The sequence below is a fragment of the Pan troglodytes genome, chromosome 20 (assembly GCF_028858775.2).
Source record: "Pan troglodytes isolate AG18354 chromosome 20, NHGRI_mPanTro3-v2.0_pri, whole genome shotgun sequence".
Classification (NCBI taxonomy): domain Eukaryota; kingdom Metazoa; phylum Chordata; class Mammalia; order Primates; family Hominidae; genus Pan; species Pan troglodytes.
The window spans coordinates 12,219,203-12,243,353 of record NC_072418.2 but is presented as its reverse complement, the minus strand read 5'-3'; the positions used below and the strand labels follow the sequence as shown (position 1 = coordinate 12,243,353).

Here is a 24,151-nt window from a genome sequence, read left to right as displayed (position 1 = left end):
TCGCGGGATAGATGCAGTCTCAGCGGTCGCATTTCTTCTTTAAAAAAAAAATTAAAAAAAATAGAGATGATGGGGGGCCGGCCACAGTGGCTCACTCCTGTAATCCCAGCACTTTGGGAGGCGGAGGCAGGCAGATCACGAGGTCAGGAGATCGAGACCATCTTGCTAACACACTGAAACCCTGTCTTTACTAAAAAAATACAAAAAAATTAGCCAGACGTTGTGGGGTGCCTGTAGTCCCAGCTGCTCAGGAGGCTGAGGCAGGAGAATGGTGTGAACCCGGGAGGCAGAGCTAGCAGTGAGCCAATGTCGCTCCACTGCACTCCAGCCTGAGCGACAGAGCGAGCCTCTGTCTCAAAAAAAAAAAAAAAAAATAGAGATGGGGGTCTCACTATGTTGCGCAGGCTGGTCGAGAACCACTGGCCTCAAGAGAGCCTCCTGCCTTGGCCTTCTAAAGTGCTGGGATTACAGGCATAAGCAACTGCACCTGGCCTTTATTTTATTTTATTTTAAGACTGAGGCTTGCTCTGTTGTCCAGGCTGGAGTGCAGTGGTGCAATCTCAGCTCACTGCAGCCTCTGCCTCCTGGGTTCAAGCAATTCTCCTGCCTCAGCCTCCCGAGTAGCTGGGACTACAGGTGCCTACCACCACGCCTGGCTAATTTTTGTATTTTTAACAGAGATGGTGTTTCACCATGTTGGTCAGGATGGTCTCGATCTCCTGATCTCGTGATCTGCCCACCTTGGCCTCTCAAAGTTCTGGAATTACAGGCGTGAGCCACTGCTCCTGGCCCTTTATTTTTATTTATATATATTTTTTGAGACAGAGTTTTAATCTTGTTGTCGAGGCTGGAGTGTAATGGCACGATCTCAGCTCACTGCAACCTCTGCCTCCCGGGTTCAAGTGATTCTCCTGCCTCAGCTTCCTGAGTAGCTGGGATTACAGGCACGTGCCACCATGCCTGTCTAATTTTTTGTTTTTTTAGTAGAGATGGGGTTTCACCATATTGGGGTGACAGGCATGTCTGGAACTCCTGAACTCAGGTGATCCACCTACTTCAGCCTCCCAAAGTGCTGGGATTACAGGCATGAACCATCGCGCTCAGCTTCCTTATTCTTTTATTTATTTATTTTTGAGGTGGAATCTTGCTCTGTCACCAGGCTGGAGTGCAGTGGTGCAATCTTGGCTTACTGCAACCTCCACCTCCTGGGTTCAAGCGATTCTCCTGACTCAGCCTCCTGAGTAGCTGGAACTACAGCTATTAATACAGGCGTGCATCACCACACCCAGCTAATTTTTAGTAGAGATGGGATTTCACCATGTTGGCCAGGATGGTCTTGATCTCTTGACCTCGTGATCCACCTGCCTCGTCCTCCCAAAGTGCTGGGATTATAGGCGTGAGCCACCACTCCTGGCCTCTTTATTCTTATTTATAAGAATATTCTCTCTGACCTCGCAGGTCAAATAATAGCTAGTTGTCTTCTCAATATTCATTCTCCCCTACTCCCCTCCCTTTTTTTTTTTTTTTGAGATGGAGTCTCGCTCTTGTTGCCTAGGGTGGAGTGCAATAGTGCAATCTCAGCTCACCACAACCTCCACCTCCCAGCTTTGAGCAATTCTACTGCCTCAGCCTCCCAAGTAGCTGGAATTACAGGCGTGTGACACCATGCCAGGCTAATTTTTTATTTTTAGTAAAGATGGGGTTTCTCCATGTTGGTCAGGCTGGTCTCAAACTCCCAGCCTCAGGTGATCCAACCACCTCGGCCTCCCAAAGTGCTGGGGTTACAGGCATGAGCCACCATGCCTGGCCACTTGATGAGTTTTTACAACATACTGGAAAAATCAGGTCAACTATATGCTAGTGAAGCCATTAAAGCTTCTATCTAGAAGGTGGTTCAGTGTCTGTGGGTAAAAGAGGAGAGAAGTGAGTCATGGGGCAGATAATAAGTGGCCTCAAGAACATGTCTGAATTCCTGTTTTGAGTCTCCTTCCCTAGTGCTACCAGCCCATCCATCATCCTCCTGCGATATCCATCCTGGTACATTCTTGAAGATGCTCATTGCCTGAGCCAGAATATATGAGTGACGTTTTAGAACTCCTTGACCTTCAAGTAAATGGCAGTAGACTTATTGTTGGAGGAGTGGGTATTACTGGACTTTGGGAAAACCTGTACAGAGACATGTTGCTGGAGAACTTTAGAAACTTAACCTTGATGGAGCAGGCTGGCCTTTTTCCTTCTTCTTTCGTAATGCAGCAAATAGTTGTTCTTAAGCATGTCTTGTGTTCCAAGATTTGCCATAATAATGGCAAGTTAGTGGTGAACACAAAATGGATGGTTCCTGTCCTTGTGAGGCAGTCTAGTGACTTCCCAGGAAAATAAAAATCTGTTCATTGCACGGATTTCATTTTCTCTGTTATGGTTTTCAAGGATTAGTTCTATATGGGGTAGTGAGTGAGGGTATTTGCTTTTGAGTCCTTGTGAAAATTTTCTACTCTTATTATTTTGCTGTTTCTAAAATTGGACTTGTCTATCTTCAGAACGCTTTAAATCCAAAGTGTTAGAATTCTTTTTGTGCAAAGTTCTTGTCTCCTACTCATGACTCCCACATCCTGTGTCTTGTCCCATGAGCAGGGTATCAGCTCTGCAAATGTAGTATGATTAAGAAGGTGTAGCACAAAATGGTGAGGTCAGAGAAGAGAGGAATCCTTCAAGTCACCTGTACAGGTGAGCCCCAGGCAGAAAAGTGTCATTGTGTGGGATAACCTTGTCTAGTGAGAAGCCAGTGGAGAAAGATAACAGACAAATAAAGGGGAAGAATTAAAATGTGAAGAAATAATGGGTAAAACTTTCCAAATTTGATGAAAGGCATGAATCTCTAAATCCAAGAAGCTCAGCAAACTCCAAGTAAGAGAAACTCAGAGAGGCCCACAGTGAGTCACATCATCATCAAAATGTCAAATAGCAAAGACAAAGAGTGCTGAAAGAAGTAATTCCTTACATAAAGGAATTCTCTATAGTGAAAAATTTGGGGAGCTGAAAGCCTGAGGGTTGTGACCAACTCAGCATTCCACTGGAGGCTATATGATCAAACAGCAAACTGTTTATCATAAATGCAGCATGTGGGCAAACTCACATCTGCGCCTGCCACCAGAAGTTATGCCTAGGGCAATCGCTCCCTGGTGCTGTGCTCCTTGAGGTTATCTACTGGAATATCTGGAGCCTACTGTTCAAAGAAAGCAGTCATGGAGACCTGCACTAAATCAAGAAACTGACTGACAATCACCCCCTCCTCCCTATTTCCTTTACTCAATAAATATGAAGGGCTCTAGAAGCTCAGGGCCCTTGTTCACTAGAAGCAAGGAGCCCCCAACCCCTTCTTTTAAAACAGATATTTTTGTTTTTGTCTTTATTTCTGTTTGTCCCCCTTTGTTCAGTCCACCAGGGTCTGTGGCAAAGTGGCGTCATGAACAGGGACTTCAAGGACGTGAATGAAGAAGGTCTGCTGGAGCAGAGGAAGTGAAGCTAACAAGATGAACGAGGACCTTGGGACAAATCTGCCAGCAGGGAGTATAAGGTCAGTGCTCTAAAGAAGTACTGGGAATGGGAAGTTCTGAATGAGGGTAACATGGGGCAGAATTTGTCTGTTGAAGTAAAACATTATGTGCAATTGCTTAAAGTTCTGTTGAAACAGTCTGGAGCTCAAGTTAATTCACAGACATTAACTAGGCTTCTGCAGGAGGTTATTACACATAACCCATTGTTTCTGCAGGCAGGCACTCTCAATGTAGAAAATTGGGACAAAGTAGAAGAGGGATTGAAATGGGCTCATCAAAATGTCTCAAAGTAGACCCTTCTGTTTTTCTGCTTGGGTTTTGGTTCACATGGTCCTACTGCCATTGTCTTCTTATTCTGTCAGACAACAGGAGTCAGGTTCTGAGTCTCAAGAATTAAAAACATCATTTGTTTCTCTGACAGTGCCTATTGAAAATAATGAGCAGGAGAAAGGGGAGAATTGGCTGTTTGCTAAGCAGGAAATAGGAGAAGAGAATTGACCTCTGCCACCCCATTCAGTAACCGAAGTAGAAACCCATGTACAAAAAATTTTGCGTGCTGCTGCTACGGCTGGGGAACCTTTAGGACCTTGCAGTTTTGCTATTACTGTAAGGCCTGATCCGAATGATCTGCAACATCTTTTACATGAGCACAGTCCTGTAGAGTTTAAATTACTAGAAGAATTAAAAGCTAGTGTGGTTAATAATGGGTTGCAAAGCCTGTTTACTATAAGGCTGTTAGTATCAATGTTTGGAGCCATGTGCCTCCCACCCTTTGATATAAAACATTTGGCTCGCACTTGCTTATCTGTCAGTGCATATCTCACATGGAGTTTAAATTGACAAGAAATGTGCACAGACCAGGCTGGGCAGAATCATGCCTCTGGTCAAGGAAACACTACAGAGAAAATGCTGACAGGCTGTGACCCCTTTTCAGATCTGGTACAACAATTAACACTCCCAGAGGCCGCTTACCTCCAGTCTGCCTTAGCCGCTAAGCATGCTTGGAGCACAATTCCTGAAGAGGGAGTTCCAGTGCAGTCTTTTCTACTTGTCATGCAGGGATCATGGGAACCTTATGGACAATTTATCACGTGGCTGCAAGAGGCAGTGCAGCATCAGGTCCCTCAGGCCTCTGCTACAGAAATGCTTACCATAACTCTAGCCTATGAAAATGAAAATGCAGATTGCAAGCATGCAATGGCTGCTCTGAGATCCACAAAGAGCTTGGGGGATTACCTTAAAGCCTTTCAGGGTGTAGGAACTGAATCATCATTCTACAATGTTAGCTCAAGCAATGGCTAGTTTAGTAGTTGACAAATCTAAAGGGAGCCAAGGGTCAACCCCCAAAGTGGGAAAATCTTAAAATTGTGGAAAAACTGGAAGTTTTAAAAAGGAATGCCACCAGATCTCAGAAAAGAAAGGACTTTACAATGTGGTGTCCTTTCCAGCAGAAAAAATGCCAGGACTCTGTCCTCGCTGTAACAAAGGAAATCACTGGGCTAATCAATGCCACTCAAAATTTCATCAGAATGGCACCCCACCTGTTGGGAAACGATAAGGGGGCCTGGACCTGGGGCCCTCAAACAATGAGGGCATTCCCAGTTCAGACCACAACCCCACTTCAGGGGTGGGTCCCAAGACAAATATTGATTCCCTTTCCCCAGGAACACCAGGAAGTGCAGGATTAGATCTCCCCACCAGAGAAAGAATTACACTAATTGGAGGAGACAAACCTACCAAAGTCCCCACTGGCATTTGGGGACATATACCAGCAGGATACATGGGACTAATTTTAGGCAAAGCTGCCTTAACTTGCAAGGCATCAGTGTAGTCCCCAGAGTAGTTGACTCTGATTATGAAGGAGAAATTAAAGTAGTTTTAATGTCACAAGATCTTTGGGTTTTTGAACCAGGTGCATATATAGTGCAATTATTGCCTATCCCCTGCAAATTACACCCTTCTCCATGAAAGGAGAAATGAGGAAATAAAGGATTTGAGAGCACAACTGCATGAGAAATCTATTTATCACAACCCATAGCCTCTAATAGACCCACCTGTGTAGTGCAAATTAAAGGAAAAAAATTTTATGAGCTTATAGACACAGGAGCTGATGTGTCAGTAATATCTAGTAAGGATTGGCCTCCATCTTGGCCCCTCAGATGAACCTCCACATCCCTAGTGGGAATAGGAGCTGCTCAAAGCATTCAACAGAGTGCTGAGATTTTACCTTGTCTTGGTCCGGATGGACAATTGTGTACTTTCCAGCCTTATGTTGCAAATATAGCTATCAATTTATGGGGTCGAGACTTACTTACAGCTTGGGATATGAGACCTACAAATGAACACTTTGATAACCCAGGATTTAAAATGTTGAAAGACATGGGATATCAGAATGGGAAAGGTTTAGAAAAATTCCTACAAGGAAACCCTAACCTGATATCAATAACTGGAAAGACAGAAAAAGATAGGGACATCAGGATTTATGATTGGAGTCATTAATATTTCTCCTCTCCCCACTGCTTTGTTGCTAGAATGGCTGACTGACAAACCTGTGTGGGTGGATCAATGGCCCCTATCACAGGAGAAACTAGCTCAACTCCATCAGCTAGTAAAAGAGCAATTAGATGTGTGACATATTGAAGAGTCAGTTAGCTTCTGGAATACACCAGTATTTGTAATTCCAAAGAAGTCAGGGAAATGGTGATTGCTACATGATTTGGGAGCTATTAATGCACAGATTAAACCAATGGGTGCATTACAGCAAGGTCTGCCATCCCTGGCAGCCATCCCAAGGGACTGGCCTCTTGTAGTAACAGGTCTTAAAGATTGTTTCTTTACTATACTATTACATGAGAAAGATAAGCCTCGATTCGCCTTCTCTGTGCCTTCTATTAATAAAAAAAGAACCTGTTTCTCATTATCAATGGAGAGTTTTACCTCAAGACGTGCTTAACAGTACCAAATTATGTCAGCATTTTGTGCAAAGAGCATTAAAAGAGCCTCAAAATATGTTTCCCACTGCATATATCATTCATTACATGGATGATATTCTTTTGGTTGCACCTACAGATCAAATATTGCATCAATTATTGAGAGAAGTAAAGCAAGCTCTTGTTAAATGGAAGCTCAAAATTGCTCCAGAGAAAGTGCAAACAACTTCCCCATACCATTACTTAGGAACTATTGTTATGGAGAGGAGTGTATGGCCTCAGAAAATGGTTCTCTGTAACGACAGGTTACAGACTTTAAATGATTTTTGACAATTGTTAGGGGACATTAATTGGTTGCTACCAATTAAAACCACATAAAGGTGTTCTTAAACCACAAACAATAGAATGAACAATCTGTGCATTAAGGACATGCTCCTGCTGCAGATAACTAGCGAGACCCATCCCTTTATTTCAGCCCATCCCTTTGTTTCCCATAAGGAATACTTTTAGTTAATCTATAATCTATAGAAACAATGCTTATCACTGGCTTGCTGTTAATAAATATGTGGGTAAATCTCTGTTCGAGGTTCTCAGCTCTGAAGGCTGTGAGATCCCTGATTTCCTGCTCCACACCTCTATATTTCTGTGTGTGTGCCTTTAATTCCTCTAGCACCGCTGGGTTAGTGTCTCCCTGACCGAGCTGGTCTTGGCAAATGGACCTGCTTGTACTAGTAATGCTTTTCAAAATTTCCTACAGCTTTGAGCTATTACTCACAAAACAGGAATTGCTTACAACCCTTGAGGACAAGGAATTATAGAGTGGGCACATCAAACATTACAATGCATGTTGAAAAAACAGAAAGGGGGAATAGCAGACCAGCTACTACCTCAAACAAAACTACATTTAGCCCTATTTACTTTAAATTTTTTGACTCCTGGTATTGGTGGTAAGACTCCAGCAGAAAGACCTTGGCAAGTGTTAGAGAAAAAGAGGAAAGTTCTTCTGAAAGTGTTATGGAAATCCCTGGAAGGACAATGGAAAGGCCTGGTGGACTTATTGACATGGGGATGAGGGTATGCTTGTGTTTTTACAGAAGATGGACAAACCATTTGGGTGCCCTCAAGGTGCATGCAACCATGGAACAGGAGACTGGAGGGATCCATGGCGGCCAACCATGGGCCTGGTCCCTCCGGTATGGGCCATGAGCCAGCTGAGCCTGAGTGCGAAGATGGAGAAAAGGCTGACCGGAGTCACGAGGACATCAAACCCCATAACCTGAGGGCAACTCAAGAAAACCACGCAGGAAGCTGAGAAAATGCTGGAGCGTCAGGGCCAGGCAAAAACCCCTGAATCCATGTTCTTGGCCATGTTAGCCATAATGTCCTGTGTGGTATGTTTTCTCTCTGCAGAGGCAAAAACATATTGGGCATATGTTTCTAATCCCCTAATAGTATGGCTTATACTTTGGAGTGGCACTCCCCCTGAGATCTATCATGATCAGGGAGCATGGGCTCCAGGACCTCTAACTCCTCCTGACATAGAACAGTTAGACTCTCAGAACAATGTCATCAATTATATGGCCCCACTGGAAGGACTCCCCTGGTGTATCACTACAAAGATATTGCTCAACTGTAGTAGCTGTCTTACAATTCAAGCTCAAGCATGGTTGAGTCACCATGGAAAAGTCATGTGCTTATTAGGTCTTAGTTCTATTAATGTAACTGGTGTGCTAACCAACCATTCCCGGCCCAATCACCCCAATTGTGTTGACTATATGGAATGGATTCCCTTCAATAGTTCCTACCCCGCTCCATGGACCCAGTGTCTTGGCCCACTGGCTAGAAAACAATCTATGTTAACTGAAGACATTGTGACTTGGGGACCTAAAGGTCAACTAGATGGTAAAGATAAAATCAGACATCATGGGACAAACTTCACTGACATTGGTAGCAGACTTTCAATGCTTCTTCTTTATACCACACCAGGATCCAATCCCATTCTGCTGCCAGGGTTGCTTGGCATGGAACAGGCTTTATCCCACCTCTTCTTCAGTGGCAATATCTAGGTAGGAAAGGTCCAATTCAAGAAACAATATGGAAAGCAGCAGTCCCATTTACAAACGGTACTATCTGGGTAGGGGTACTCTCTAATACTAGTACTGCTACTCGACACAGTTTTGATGTTACATTTGTAAAGAGTATCACCACTAAATTTACGGTTTGTGTTTTTAATCCTTATGTCTTTATGGCAGCTAAGAAGGACCAGCTCCAGGTAAACAATACCCAATTGACCTGTAAATCTTGTCAGTTATATCACTGCATTAATCATAGCACATTGCAAACACATCTCTACCTTGATAATTATGGGTCGCATCCCTGGGATATGGATTCCTGTTAATCTGTCAGAGCCTTGGGCCTCCACCCCTGCTTTGCACTTCATGAAACTTCTAACTCAGCTTACTCATTGTACCCGTAAAGCCTTAGGCATGATAATTTTTGCTATTATTTCCTTGGTCACACTAATAACTTCTGTAGTAATGTCCTCTATAGCTTTGCATAGTTCTGTTCAAACAGCTCAGTACGTGGAGAACTAGACATGTACCACCAAGAAAATATGGCTACTTCAGAGTAAAATTAACACTGAGTTACAAACTGAAGTGGCAATGTTGAAATCCATGGTTCCATGGTTAGGGCAACAAGTACAAAGCTTACAATTGCAACAGCAATTGTGCTGTCATTTTAATCACACTCATATTTGTGTAACCAACTTAGAATATAACCAAAGTGGGTATCCATGGGACCTTGTGAAAGCCCATTTGCAGGGAGCTTTCACATCCAATATCACCTTTGATATTGGTGAATTACAAAACAAAATTCTTGGTTTAAATAAGCAAACTCAAGAGTTTCAGCCTTCTTTAGAAGCCTGGACCAAATTCCAGTGAGGTCTGGAGAGCCTCAATCCTTGGACCTATCTAAAGCGCCACATTAACATCTCATGTATAGTTCTGGGAATAATGCTGTTCTGTCTTTGTTTTCTGTTCATAGTCTATAAAATTGGATGGACTGCCAATCAGAAAATGAGAGCTGCCCAACCTGGCCTTACATTCATTCAATTAATGCAAAAACAGAAAGGGGGAGATATTGGGAGCTGAAAACCTGAGGGTCATGACCAACTCAGCATTCCATTGGAGGCTATATGATCAAACAGCAAACTGTTTATCATGAATGCAGGATGTGGGCAAACTCACATCTGTGCCTGCCACCAGAAGGTAGGCTGAGGGCAATCACTCTCTGGCACTGTGCACCTTGAGGTTATCTACTGGAATATCTGGAGCCTACTGTTCAAGGAAAGCAGACATGCAGGCCTGCACTAAATCATACAACTGGCTCATGATCACCTGCTCCTCCCTATTTCCTTTACTCAATAAATACAAAGGGCTCTAGAAGCTCAGGGCCCTTGTTCACTAGAAGCAAGGAGCCCCCTGACCCTTTCTTTTAAAACAGATCTTTTTATCTTTGTCTTTATTCCTGTGTTCATCCTCCTTTGCTCAGTCCTCTGGGGTCTGTGGCAGAAGATAAAAAACACTATTACATGAGATTTTCCACCTTTTCATTGTCTATCCATTTATTCACATTTTCATTTATTCTCAGAGAAGGAACTGTTTTAATTCCTTTTAAACGTTTTTATTTAGTGTTCTTTGTAAAGTTTTCTGTACTTTGCTTTCTAGATTATATCCTTTTTTACTTTCTTTTCAAAATACTTTCTAAATAAAATACCTACCAATTCTAAATAAGATAACATGGAGCTATTTTCTTTGTAAAGCCAAACTCCTAACATTAGTTCTTTGGTCACTGGTTGCATCTTCTCTTCCATAGAAGATGTGAGCATGCAGAAGAAAGAATCCACAAATTTGAAGATAGAACCTTTGAAAAATATCAACTCTGAGGGGACTAAAGGAAAAAGAATGAAGACCAAACAGAACTTAAAGGACCTGTAGTACACCATGCATCAGACCAACATACACATTATGGAAGCTGAAGAAAGATAACAGAGAAATAAAGGGGAAGAAGTAAAATGTGAAGAAATATGAAGCAAAACTTTCCAAATTTGATGAAAGACATGAATCTTTAAATCCAAGAAGCTCAACAAACTCCAAGTAAGAGAAACTCAGTTGGGCGTGGTGGCAGGTGCCTGTATTCTCAGCTACTCGGGAGGTTGAGGCACAAGAATCCCTTGAACTTGGGAGGCAGAGGTTGCAGTAAGCTAGGATTGCACCATTGCACTCCAGCCTGGGCAACAAGAGCAAAACTTCATCGCAAAAAAAAAATATTAAAAAAAGAGAAACTCAGGCCTACAGTGAATCACATTATCATCAAAATGTCAAATGGCAAAGACAAAGAGTGCTGAAAGAAGTGATTCTCAATACTATTAATAACAAATATGTCATCAGAAATCATGGGGGACATAGTCGGTGAGATGACATATTTAAGAGCTGAAAAAGAAACACTATCAACCAAGAATTCTGTGCTCACCAGAAATGTTCAAAAATGAGGGAGAATTTAAGACATTCCTGGAAAAACTAATGCCAAGGACAGTTACCACTACACTTGCCATACAAGAAATGCTGCTGGACGTGGTAGCTCATGCCTTTAATCCCAGCACTTTGGGAGGCTGAGGCAGGTAGATCACGAGGTCAGGAGTTTGAGACCAGCCTGGCCAACATAGTGAAACCCCGTCTCTACTAAAAATACAAAAACTAGCCAGGTACAGTGGTGCATGCCTGTACTGCCAGCTACTTGGGAGGCTGAGGCAGGAAAATTGCTTGAACCCGGGAGGCAGATGTTTTGGTGAGCCAAGATCGTGCCACTGCACTCCAGCCTGGGCAACAGAGTGAGACTCTGTCTCAAATGAATAAATAAATAAACAAATAAAATAAACATAAAAGAGATGCTAAAAGGAGTTCTTCAGGATGGAATAAAAGGATGCTAGACAGTAACTCAAGCTGTGTGGAGAAATAAAGATCTCTAGTAAAGGTAAGTATACTGGAAAATATAAAACCACATTTATGGTATTTTTGTATCTAATTCCAGTTTTTACTTTTTACTGAATTTTTAAAAAATCAATAAAAATTATAAGTGTATGTTTTAGGCATACAATATATAAAGATATATTTTGCAAAAAAAAAACCAACAGAAGCGTGCAGTCGTATAGCAGAATTTTTGTATGCTATTGAAGTTAAGTAGGTACAAATTTAAATAATATAACTTTGGAGTGGTAAATGTAATCCTTATGAGGGCTGTTAAAGTTTTGGCTGGGTGCAGTGGCTCACTCCTGTAATCCCAACACTTTGGGAGGCTGAGGCAGGCAGATCACCTGAAGTCAGGAGTTCGAGACCAGCGTGGCCAACATGGTGAAACCCTGTCTCTACTAAAAATACAAAAATCACCCAGGCGTGGTGGTGCGTACCTGTAATCCCAGTTACTTCGGAGGCTTAGGCAGGAGAATCACCTGAACCCAGGAGGTGGTGGTTGCAGTGAGCTGAGATCACACCACTGCACTCCAGCCTGGGCAACAGAGCAAGAAGACTCCATCTCAAAAAAGAAAGAAAGAAAGAAAGAAAGAAAGTAAATATGAATGAAAGCCTGGTGTGGTGGCTCACACCTGTAATCTCAGCACATTGGGAGGGTGAGGTGGGCAGATCACATGAGGTCAGGAGTTAAAGATCAGCCTGGCCAACATGGTGAAACCCTGTCTCTACTAAAAATACAAAAATTAGCCAGGTATAGTGGCACAAGCCTGTAGTCCCAGCTACACAGGAGGCTGAGACATGAGAATCACTTGAACCTGGGAGGCAAGATTGTGCCACTGCACTCCAGCCTGGATGACACAGCAAGACTGTCTGAAAAACAAAACAAAACAAAATCAATGAAAATTAGAAGAGAGTTAAATGATTCACTCTAAAAATCAAGTAAACACAAAAAAATCAGCAGTGGAGGAAATAAGGAGCTAAAAGTATAAGACATTCAGAACACATATAGCAAAATGGCAGGAAGAAAATCCTTCTTTATTTTTACTTTAAATGTAAATGAATCAAACACTCCAAGAAAAAGTCATGCTGTTGAAGAATGGATGAAATAATAAAGACCATGATCAAATCGTATTCTGTCTACAAGAAATTCACTTTATATAAAAAGCAACAGATAGGCTGTTAGTGAAAGGATGGGAAGAAGATATTCCATGCAAATAGCAACCAAAAGATAATTGGATTGACTATAATGATATCAGACAAACGAACTTTAAGTAAAAGACTTTATAATATACAAAGGATGGCAATATATTGATAAAAGCTTCAATTCATCAAGAGATGTAATAAGCCATGCATGATGGTATATGCCTTTAATTCTAGCAACTTGGGATGCTGAGGCAGGAGGATTGCTTGAGCCTAGGAGTTTAAGTTCAGTGTAAGCAACATAATGAGACTCTGTCTTTTATTTATTTATTTATTTATTTATTTGAGACAAAGGCTCACTATGTCGCCTGGCTGGAGTGCAGTGATGCAATCTCGGCTCACAGCAACCTCCACCTCCCAGGTTCAAGCGATTCCCCTGCTTCAGCCTCCTGAGTAGCTGGGACTACAGGTGTGTGCCACCACACCCAGCTGATTTTTGTACTGTTAGTAGAGATGGGCTTTCACTATGTTGGCCAGGATGGTCTCAATCTCTTGACCTTGTGATCCACCCTCCTTGGCCTCCCAGAGTGCTGGGATTACAGGAATGAGCCACTGTGCCCAGCCGAGACTCTGTCTCTTAAAAAAATTAAAAATTAGAAAAAGAAGATGTAGCAATCATAAACATGCATGCACCAAAAACAGACCCCAAAGTTATATGACAAAACTTAAGGGAGAAATAGATTGTTCTATGGCAATAATTGGAGAGTTATGTATGACACTTTTAATAAAAGGACATCTACATAGAAGATCAGTAAGGACATAGCTTGAAAAATACTGTAAGCCAACTAAGCCTCAGAGACATGTAGAACAGTCCATCTGATATCATGAGAACACACATTCTTAAGTTCACATGGAACATCTTCAGGATATGTCAAATGTATATGCCACAGAATGAGTCTCAGGAAATTTATTTTTTTTTATTTTTATTGTTTTTGAGACAGAGTCTTGTTATGTTGCCCAGGCTGGAGGGCAGGGGTGCAATTTCGGCTTACTGCAACCTCCATCTCCCAGGTTTAAGTGACTCTCCTGCCTCAGCCTCCCAAGTAGCTGGGATTACAGGCATATGCCACCACACCTGGCTAACTTTTGTATTTTTAGTAGAAGCAGAGTTTCACCATGTTGGCAAGGCTGGTCTCCAACTCCTGACCTCAAATGATCCATCCACTCTTGGCCTCCCAAAATGCTGGGATTACAGGTGTGAGCCACCACACCCAGCAGAGTCTCAGTAAATTTAAAAGCACTGAATATATATAAAGTACCTGTCAGAACACAACAGAATTAAGCTAGAAATCTATAATGGCAGAAAAACATTAAAATACATAAATATGTGTGAATTAACACACACTTAAAAAACAGGGGATCAAGAACAAATTACAAGGCTCCTGTTTTTACCACAAAATATAATAAGTACTTGAGGTGGTGGATATGTTAATTAGCTTCGTTTAATTATTCTGTATTATATTCATAAATTATAATATCACTTTATACTCCATTAATATGTACAATGAAAATTTGTCAATTAAAGCAATTAGGTTGGGCACAATGACTCATGCCTGTAATTCTAGCACGTTGGGAGGCTGATGCAGGAGGATCACTTGAGGCTGCGACTTCATGACCAGTCAGGCAACATAGTGAACCCCTGTCTCTACAAAAAATTTTCTAAAAAATTAACTGGGTATGGTGTCATGTGCCTGTAGTCCCAGCTACTCTGGGGATTGAGGTGAGAGGATTGCTTGAGCCCAGTTGGTTGAGGCTGCAGTAAGCTGTGATTTTGCCACTCTACTCCAGCCTGGCCAAGAGAGCAAGATCCTTTCTCAAAACATATCAAAAAACAAAGTAATTTTAAAATGAGAGGCCCAGATAGCTGCCTTTCCCTTTGCACTACGTGAAGACACAGTAAGAAGACAATCATATGAACCAGGAAGCAGGCCCTCCTGAGACATTGAATCTGCTTGTGCCTTGTTCTTGGACTTTCCAGCCTCTAGAGCTATAAGAAAAAAATTTCTGTTAGTCACAAACAACAACAACAACAAAAACAAATTACAAAAGAAAACATGTAGAGAAAAACAAAAATGGACAGGACAGACCTAAACTTATAGGATGCAATGAAGAGAGTGCTCAGTGGAAAATTATTATTATTATTATTTTAGACAAGGTCTGGCTCTGGTCCCCCAAGCTGCAGTGCTGTGGCATGATCACAGCTCACTGCAGCTTTGAATTCCTGGGCTCAAGCAATCTTCTCACCTTGGCCTCGCAAAGTGCTGGGAGTACAGGTGTGAGCCACATTACCTGGCCTCAGTAGGAAATTTATAGCTGTAAATACCTATAAATAATTTTATATCTTGAGGAACTACCAAAAAAGAGGAAAGTAAACTAATCTAACAGAAGAAAGGAAATAATAAAGAAGGGAAATACGTGAAATGGAGAATAGATAAGAATCTATTCAATGAGAATCAATGAAACTAAAAGTTACTCTTTGCAATGATCGATAACATTGAAAAACTTCACCTAGATTGACAAAAAAGGCAGAAGATGCAAATAATTAAAATTAGAAATGAAACTGGGGCACACTACAACAAACTATTCAGAAATAAAGATTATAAGAGGATACTATGAACAATTAATTGTACAACTAGTTAGATAACCTAAATGAAGTGGACACATTTCTAGAAACACAGAAATTAACTGGATTAAACAGTAATGAAAAATCTCAAGAGACCTATAACAAGAAAAGAGATTAAATCAGTATTTCAAAACTTTCCAACAATGAATTGTCAATTCACAAATTAATTGTACTAAACATTTAAAGAATAATCAACACCAGTGTTTCTCAATATCCTCCAAAAAAGTAGAACAGGAGGCCGGGTGTTGTGGTTCATGCCTGTAATCCCAGCACTTTGGGAGGCTGAGCCAGGTGAATCACAAGGTAAAGAGATCAAGACCATCCTGGCCAACATGGTGAAACCCCATCTCTACTAAAAACACAAAAATTAGCTGGGCATGGTGGTATGCACCTGTAGTCCCAGCTACTCGGGAGGCTGAAGCAGGAGAATTGCTTGAACCTGGGAGGTGGAAGTTGCAGTGAGCCGACGTTGCGCCACTACACTCCAACCTGGCAACAGAGCGAGACTCTGTCTCAAACCAAACCAAACCAAACCAAACCAAACCGAAACAAAACAAAACATGAGAGAACACTTTTTTTTTCTTTTTTTCTTTTTTGAGATGAGATCTTGCTCTGTCACCCAGGCTGGAGTGCAGTGGCATGATTTCAGCTCACTGCAACCTGCGCCTCCCGAGTTCAAGCGATTCTCCTGCCTCAGCCTCCCCAGTAGCTGGGATTACAGGTGCATGCCACCATGCCCAGCCAATTTTTTGTATTTTTAGTAGAGCCTGGCTTTCACCATGTTGGCCAGGCAGGTCTCAAAGTCCTGACTTCAAGTGATCCGCCTGCCTTGGTCTCCCAAAGTGCTGGCATTACAGGCATGAGACACTGTGCCTGGCCAGAGCGAACACTTTCTAAATCCATGAGGCCATTCATTACATTGTTACTGAAGCCAGATAAAAAATATCTCTTGCTGGGAGTGGTGGCTCATGCCTGTAATCCTAGCACTTTGGGAGGCCCAGGGTGGTCAGATTGCTTGAGCTTAGGAGTTGGAGGCCAGCCTGGGTAACATGGCGAAACCTCATCTCTACAAAAAAAAAATACAAAAATTAGCCAGGTGTGGTGGCTCATGCCTGTAATCCCAGCACTTTCGGAGGCTGAGATGGGCGGATCACCTGAAGTCAGGAGTTTGAGACCAGCCTGGCCAACATGGTGAAACCCTGTCTCTACTAAAAATAGAAAAAAATTAGCCAGGTGTGGTGATGCACACCTGTAGTCCCAGCTACTTGAGAGGCTGAGGCAGGAGAATCGCTTGAACCCGGGAGGCGGAGGTTGTGGTGAGCCGAGATCACACCACTGCAATCCAGCCTGGGCAACAAGAGCAACACTCCACACAAACACACACACACACACACACACACACAAAGTAGCCAGGCATGGTGATGCGTCTGTGGTCCTAGCTTCTTGAGAGGCTGAGGTGGGAGGATGGCTTGAGCCTGTGGTGGTCGAGACTGCATTGAGCCAAGATTGTGCCACTGCACTCCAGCCTGGGCAATAGAGTGAGACTCCATCTCAAAAAAAAAAAAAAAAAGCTAAAGAGAAAGAAATTAGAGACTATCTTTCATGAATATAGATGCAAAAATCCTTAAAAAATATTAGCAAATCATATCCAACAGCACATTAAAAGCACTATACACCATGACTAGTGAGATTTATCTAGGAATGCAAGGTTGGTTCAACAAAAGGAAATTTAAAAAATGTAATTCTTCACATTAGTACAAAAGACAAAAAATCCCACAGAATCACCTCAACTAATGCAGGAAAGGCATTTGATAAAACCCAACACTTTTCCTTGATAAAAATTAAGAAAACTGGCCAGGCGTGGTGGCTCACACCTGTAATCCCAGCACTTTGGGTGGCCAAGGCAGGTGGATCATGAGGTCAGGAGTTGGAGACCAGCCTGGCCAAGCTGGTGAAACCCCGTCTCTACTAAAAATACAAAAAAATTAGCCAGGTGTTGTGGTGGGCACTTGGGAGTGCCCACCTACTTGGGAGGCTGAGGCAGAGAATTGCTTGAACCCGGGAGGTGGAGGTTGCAGTGAGCCAAGATCATGCCACTGCACTCCAGCCTGGGTGACAGAGCGAGATTGTCTCAAAAAAAAAAAAATTAAGAAAACTAGAAATAGAAGGGAGTTTATTCAACGTGACAAAATGCACTTACGAAAACACAGCTAACATGATATTCAATAGTGAATGCCTGAAAATTCTCCCTAAGACCAGGAAGGAGAGAAAGATGTCTGATTTTTCTATTGTTATTCAACATTCTACAGGAAATTCTTTTTTTTTTTTTTTTTTTGAGATGAAGTTTTGCTCTTGTCACCCAGGCTGGAGTGCAATGGAGCCATCTCCACTCACTGCAAACTCCGTAACCTCCGCCTCCCAGGTTCAAGTGATTCTCCTGCCTCAGCCTCCCGAGTAGCTGGGATTACAGGTGCCAACCACCACGCCTGGCTAATTTTTTGTATCTTTAGTAGAGACGGGGTTTCACCATGTTGGTCAGGCTGGTCTTGAACTCCTGAGCTCAGGTGATCCACCCACCTCGGCCTCCCAAAATGTTGGGATTACAGGAGTGAGCCACCGTGCCCAGCCTCTACAGGAAATTCTAGCCAGAGCAATTACACAAGAAAATAAAATAAAAGGTTTCTCAATTAGAATAGAACAAATAAAAATATATTTATAGGTGATATTTGATATATAGAGAATTTTGAAGAATCTACAAGAAAACTAGCAGAGCTTGTAATAAATTCCGTAAAGTTGCACAGTACAACATCAAGAGATGAAAATTAGTTTTGTATCTATACACCAGCAATGAACAATCAGAAAAGGAAACTGAGAATGTGATCCCTTTTACAAATAAGTTACATGGGAATAACTTTACCCCAAGAGGTAAAATATTTGTAAACTGAAAATTTCAAAACATTACTGAAAGAGTTTAAAGAAGACCTAAATAGAGAGATATTGTATATTCACACATAGGAAGACTCAGTATTATAAAGATACCAATATAACCCGAAGATTCAACTAAATCTCTACCACAAGTCCAACAGTCCTTTTTTTTTCTGCACAGAATAAGTGAAGAATGCCTGGTATCAGTGGTATTTCATAAAGTAGTACAGGAGGCTTTGAATCATTTGATAAGATTTGAGAAATAGTAACAAATACATTGCTGAAGAAGAAAAAAAAAATACAATAAGGCCAGGCATGGTGCATGATGGCTCACGCCTGTAATCCTACTTCGGGAGTGCAGGGCGGGCGGATCGCTTGAGCCCAGGAGTTCCAGACCAGCCTGGGCAACATGGTTAGATCCTGTCTCTACAAAATAATAATAATGATGATAATAATAATAATACAAAAATTAGCCGGGTGCGGTGCGCCCGTGGTCCCAGCTACTCGGGAGGCTTAGGTGGAAGGATGGCTTGAGCCTGGAGAGGTCGAGACTGCAGTGAGCCATGTTCCTACCACTGCATTCCAGCCTGGGCAACCGAGCCAGACCCTACCTCGAAGAAGAAAAGAAAAAAGAAAGAAAAGAAAAAAATTGCAATATTTACAGAAAGTATCGATAATTGAAAACGCAGAGGAATCAATGATTAGAGTTTAGCAAGGTCAGATAAATAAAAAGAAATAAGAGAAAATAAAGTTCTAAAGACGTGATCGAATGCAGGAAGCAGGCCATTTTGTGGATTGGCAGGTTATCAACTGGAGAGAATCCTGAAAGGGGTCCAGGAACGTGGGGAAAGTTTCTAATGAGCATCCTGAGGGGCGAGTCCATCGCCCGACATTTCGCCTTCCTGGTCCATTCTGCCACCGAAGCCACCCGCTGGGTCTGGTCCCACCTCCAGCCCCGCCCCCGGGCATGGGCCCCGCCCACAGCCCTGATTTAACCCCCACCTTTCTCTGTGGGCCCATTTCTCTCTTGTCCACCCAGGCACTGAGCCGACCCCTTGATACCTCCGCACCCACGCGGAGGGAAACTAGAATCCTGAAGAGTTCCATCCTGTCCAACTGCCCACACAACGAGCCACGCCCCTTCCAATGCCTCAAACGGAAGTGACGTTAGCGGCGCGCCAGTTCTCTCTTTTGGTCGCTGGCGCCTGTTTCCTCAGAGCCACTTTTTCCTTTGTGTTGTCTGGTCGTTCACTACTTTGGTGAGGCTTGTGTGGACTAGTGGGTTGGGCGGTGTTTCGGGGGGTGGCAGAGGTCACAATCGACCCAGGGTAATCGAGGAACCTCCTTACAGAGGCCTGGACCACTCCACAGGAGTCCGCAGGAGTCGCGGAGCCATCGGGTGAGGCCACGTCGAAGAGGCCATTGGGACCTTTGGTCCCCTAGAGGAGCCGGGTGGGAAGTGCAGTATGGGCGCGTCCGAGGGCTGTTTTCAGCCGTGTGTTCCCGTCTTCAAAAGTGTCCAAGCGTTCTGAGGCCTTAAAAAATAAGTCTCCAAGGCAACGTTTGTGAATTGTGTTTCAGAGGGAAAAGAATTTTGCCGTTCGCGTTCGATTGACTCCGTCCCCAAGATCCTGTAGCCCCACGGACCTGGCGACTCCACCGTGTTCGGGTGAGCATTGGGAAAAAGTTGGTTTAAGGGGGCAGCTGCTTCCTTTTTTATGCAAACGAGTGTTTCATGTGAGATTTTGGCATTTTGCCTTTGTGAAACCTGTATATTTTTTATTGACACATTACGTTCCAGTAGAAAGGTGCTTTCTTAGTTGTCTAGGGTGTGCGTATTTCTGCATGTGCATATAAACGTTTGTAGACCGCGAGTCTTTCTACTAAAGAAACCTAAGAATACTCAGCCATTCTTTTCATCTGAAGTTCCTAGCTCTGTACGTCTCCAAAGAGCTTCATAACCAGGCTTCCTGGAAGAAAGGATGGAGGGTTTACACACTAATACTAGAATAATCGAATTTACCATTAACAGGATGACTGTACTAAGGGTATTTTTCCCGCATTTTTCTTTCGAAAAAACTTAAACCTATGGGTATGTTGACCGTCCAGTACCACGAATAAATATCCATTGTAGCTGCACCTGTTTTTAGCGTTTTGTGTATTCGCCGTCTCGTAAATAAATTTTATGGTGAACAGTTTGAGAGTCAATGGGAAATTCATTGCAGAGATGAAGCTCGACTTTTTTTTGTTTTGTTTTGTTTTTGAGAGGGGGTCTAGCTCTGTCGCCCAGGCTGGAGTGCAGTGGCGCGATCTCACCTCACTGCAACCTCTGCCTCCCGGGTTCAAGCGATTCTCCTGCCTCAGCTTCCCAAGTGGCTGTAATTACAGGGGTGTGCCACCATGCCCGGATAATTTTTTGTATTTTTAGTAGAGATGGGGTTTCACCGTGATAGCCAGGATGGTAAGCTCGACATTTAAGTAGTGGGTAATGCCTGACTCAATGATAAGAGTGTTGTTTTACTAAAACCGTAATACTATTTGCATCAATAAAATTAAAAATAATAATGTTATCTAATATTTACTATGTATAATAAATGAAAATTCTCCAAATTGTTCTAAAATATAACGGAATGTTTTTGGATCTGAGCTCTATTCAATATTTTTTTTTTTTTGAGAGTTTTTTTGAGGCAGGATGTTGCCTTGTTGCCCAGGCTGGAGTGCGGTGGCATGATATTGGCTCACTGCAGCCACCGCTTACCACGCCCTACTTTGTGTTTCTGTGCCTGGTTTATTTCACTTAACGTACTGTCCTCCAGTTCTATCTACGTTGTTGAAAATGACAGGATTTCATTCTATTTTTTTTTGAGACACAGTCTCGCTCTGTCGCCAGGCTGGAGTGCAGTGGTGCGATCTCGACTCACTGCAACCTCTGCCTCCCTGGTTCAAGCGATTCTCCTGCCTCAGCCTTTTGAGTAGCTGGGATTTCAGGCACGTGCCACCAAGCCCAGCTAATTTTTGTATTTGTAGTAGAGATGGGGTTTCACCATGTTGGCCAGGATGGTCTTGATCTCCTGACCTCGTGATCCGCCTGCCTCAGCCTCCCAAAATGCTGAGATTACAGGCGTGAGCCACCGCGCCTGGCCAGGATCTCCTTTGTTGTCTTTTGTTTTTCTTGCCTTCCTCCCTGTACCCCCCACCCCCACCTTTTTTTTTTTCCAAGTTCAGCTTTTTATTGAACACATTTCAGAAGAGGTTTAGTCAAAAAGACCAAAGCCAGGCCTGGTGCGGTGTCTCACGCCTACAATCCCAGCACTTTGGGAGGCTGAGGCAGGTGGATCATGAGGTCAGTAGTTCTCTACCAACCTGGCCAAGATGGTGAATCCCTGTCTCTACTAAAAATACAAAATACAAAAATATATATATATTTGCGGGTTTTTTTTGTTTTTTGTTTTTTTTTGAGATTCATTTTGTCGCCCAGGGTGGAGTGCAGTGTCACGATCCTGGCTCACTGCAGCCTTGAACTACTGGGCTTAAGTGATCCTCCCACCTCAACCTCAGAAAATGTTGGGATTACAAGCATGAGCCACCATCCCTTGCAGGACACCCAGAATATCTTGTTCCCCGGCAACGTTCCTACTAATTATTTTAGCATCCATGAGTAAGCTGCAGTAAATGAACTTCTTTATATGTAGTTAACATTTTTATAAGTGTATTACTAGGTTAAACCTTTAATATTGGACTTTAGGTCAGAGGACAAATATACATTTAATTTTGCTGGATATTATAAATTCCCATCCATAGGTCTTGTAACATTTGGCAGTTTCTGAATGGATGTATTGTAAAGTGTAAAAATTATTCTGGAAAGAAATAAGGAACAGACTTTAGTTTGTTTTTTGTTTGTTTTTTCTGTTTGTTTGTTTTACTGTTGCTACATCTGAAAATAGATTTTAGTTTTAACTGAAAGCCACTTGTTTTCAAAAAGAAAGTCAGTGTCTTGTTCAGTTTCATCCTGAATAAGTATACTCAAATATATTTTCAGAAGTATAGTGTTCTTTCTTTCTTTTCTTTCTTTCCCTGCCCCCGACTTTTTGAGACAGATTCTTGCTCTGTTGCCCAGGCTGGAGTGCAGTGGTGCCATCTCAATACACTGCACCCTCCGTCTCCTGGGTTCAAGCGATTCTCATGCCTCAGCCTCCCCAGTAGATGGGATTACAGGCATGCACCACCACGCCTGGCTAATTTTTGTATTTTTTTGTAGAGATGCGGTATCATCATGTTGGCCAGGCTGGTCTTGAACTCCTGGCCTCAAGTGATCTGCCCACCTTGGCCTCCCAAAGTGCTGGGATTGCAGCCGTGAGCTACTACTGTGGCTGGCCAGAAGTGTAGTGTTTTGGTTTATATTTTATGTGTGAGACATTTTGTATGAGTGTTGTTTAATTCTTGTGTTGTATATTCTATTTCTTTTTTAAAAATAAATATCCTATTTATTCAGTGTATCACTCCAGCCTGTGGCAGTAATTTTGAATCCAGTTCTATCAGTCATCAAATTCTATAGTCCATTTACAAATTTGATAAGCATGCTGTGTCTTGTTTAATTGCCTTAGCTGAAACCTACAGTACAATTTTATTATTTTTTTTTTATTTTTATTTTTTTTGGTGATAGAGTCTTGCTCTGTTGCTCTGGCTAGAGTGCGGTGGTGCGACCTCGGCTTGCTCCAACCTCTGCCTATAGAAGAATGTATTTCCACACTCAGTCAAGAGGCAAAATTCATTTCCTTGTAGTTATAGGACTTGTTGCTGGCTGTTGCTGGAGACTGCTCAGCTCCTAGAATCTACCTGCAGGTTTTTTGTTTGTTTGTTTGTTTCTTTTTTTTTTTTTTTGGTTTTTTGGTTTGAGACAGAGTTTCACTCTTATTACTGTCTGGAGTGCAATGGTGTGACCTTGGCTCACCACAACCTCTGCCTCCCGGGTTCAAGTGATTCTTTGGCCTCAGCCTACTGAGTAGCTGGGATTACAGGCATTCGCCACCATGCCTGGCTAATTTTTTGTTTTGTTTTGTTTTGAGACGGAGTTTTGCTCTTGTCGCCCAGGCTGGAGTGCAGTGGCGTGATCTTGGCTCACTGCAACCTCTGCCTCCTGGGTTCAAGCAATTCTCCTGCCTCAGCTTCCCGAGTAGCTGGGATTACAGGCACCTGCCACCATGCCTGGCTAATTTTTTGTATTTTTAGTAGTGACGGGGTTTCGCCATGTTGGGTAGGCTGGTCTCGAACTCCTCACCTCAGGTGATCCACCCACGTTGGCCTCCCAAAGTGCTGGGATTACAGGGGTGAGCCCCTGCACCTGGCCTCCCTCCCATCTTTTAATGCAACATGACAAAGCTTAACATGTTCCATTAAAAGATAAATGCTTAAGGAATGCAGCCCTTTGTTCCATAGCAGATATGATCGTGAATTTGGAGCTGAGATGGATAAATTGGTAACTGGCATGTTCACAGTTTTGCCTAGTCAGCATCCACATGTGCCTATCTATACACACTTTGATTCTCTTATAATGGTTAAGTCTGCATTTCCACTTAACAAGATTGAAGGGAGAATTTCTCACCCCTAAGTGAGAATGTGCACAGCCCCTCATCACAGGCCTTATTAATTTCTGTCTTTTTTTTTTTTGTGAGATGGAGTCTCACTCTTTTGCCCAGGCTGGGAGTGGTGGTGTGATCTCAGCTCTCTGCAACCTCCACCTCCCAGGTTCAAGTGATTCTCCTGCCTCAGCTTCCAAGTAGCTGGGATTACAGGTGCACACCACCACGCCCAGCTAATTTTTGTATTTTTAGTAGAGACAGTGTTTCATCATGTTGGCCAGGCTGGTCTGGAACTCCTGACCTCAGGTGA

At 42.7% G+C, this 24,151-nt stretch overlaps 1 protein-coding gene across 13 annotated transcripts in view; it reads left to right on the top strand.

Moving 5' to 3' along the window:
- The first annotated feature begins 19,392 nt into the window (after nucleotides 1-19,392).
- Nucleotides 19,393-24,151, top strand: part of ZNF560 (zinc finger protein 560) — a 53,437-nt gene continuing 48,678 nt past the window's right edge. For 4 of the 13 annotated variants that reach the window (XR_008541142.2, XR_001711616.4, XM_054674024.2 and 1 more), the window contains exons 1-2: nucleotides 19,422-19,521; nucleotides 19,844-19,931. The gene's annotated coding sequence lies outside the window, so the exon portion shown is untranslated. Of the gene's footprint in view, nucleotides 19,662-19,843; nucleotides 19,932-24,151 lie in introns of those variants that run through there. The other 9 variants (XR_010153532.1, XM_054674026.2, XR_010153530.1 and 6 more) reach the window with 8 other exon arrangements.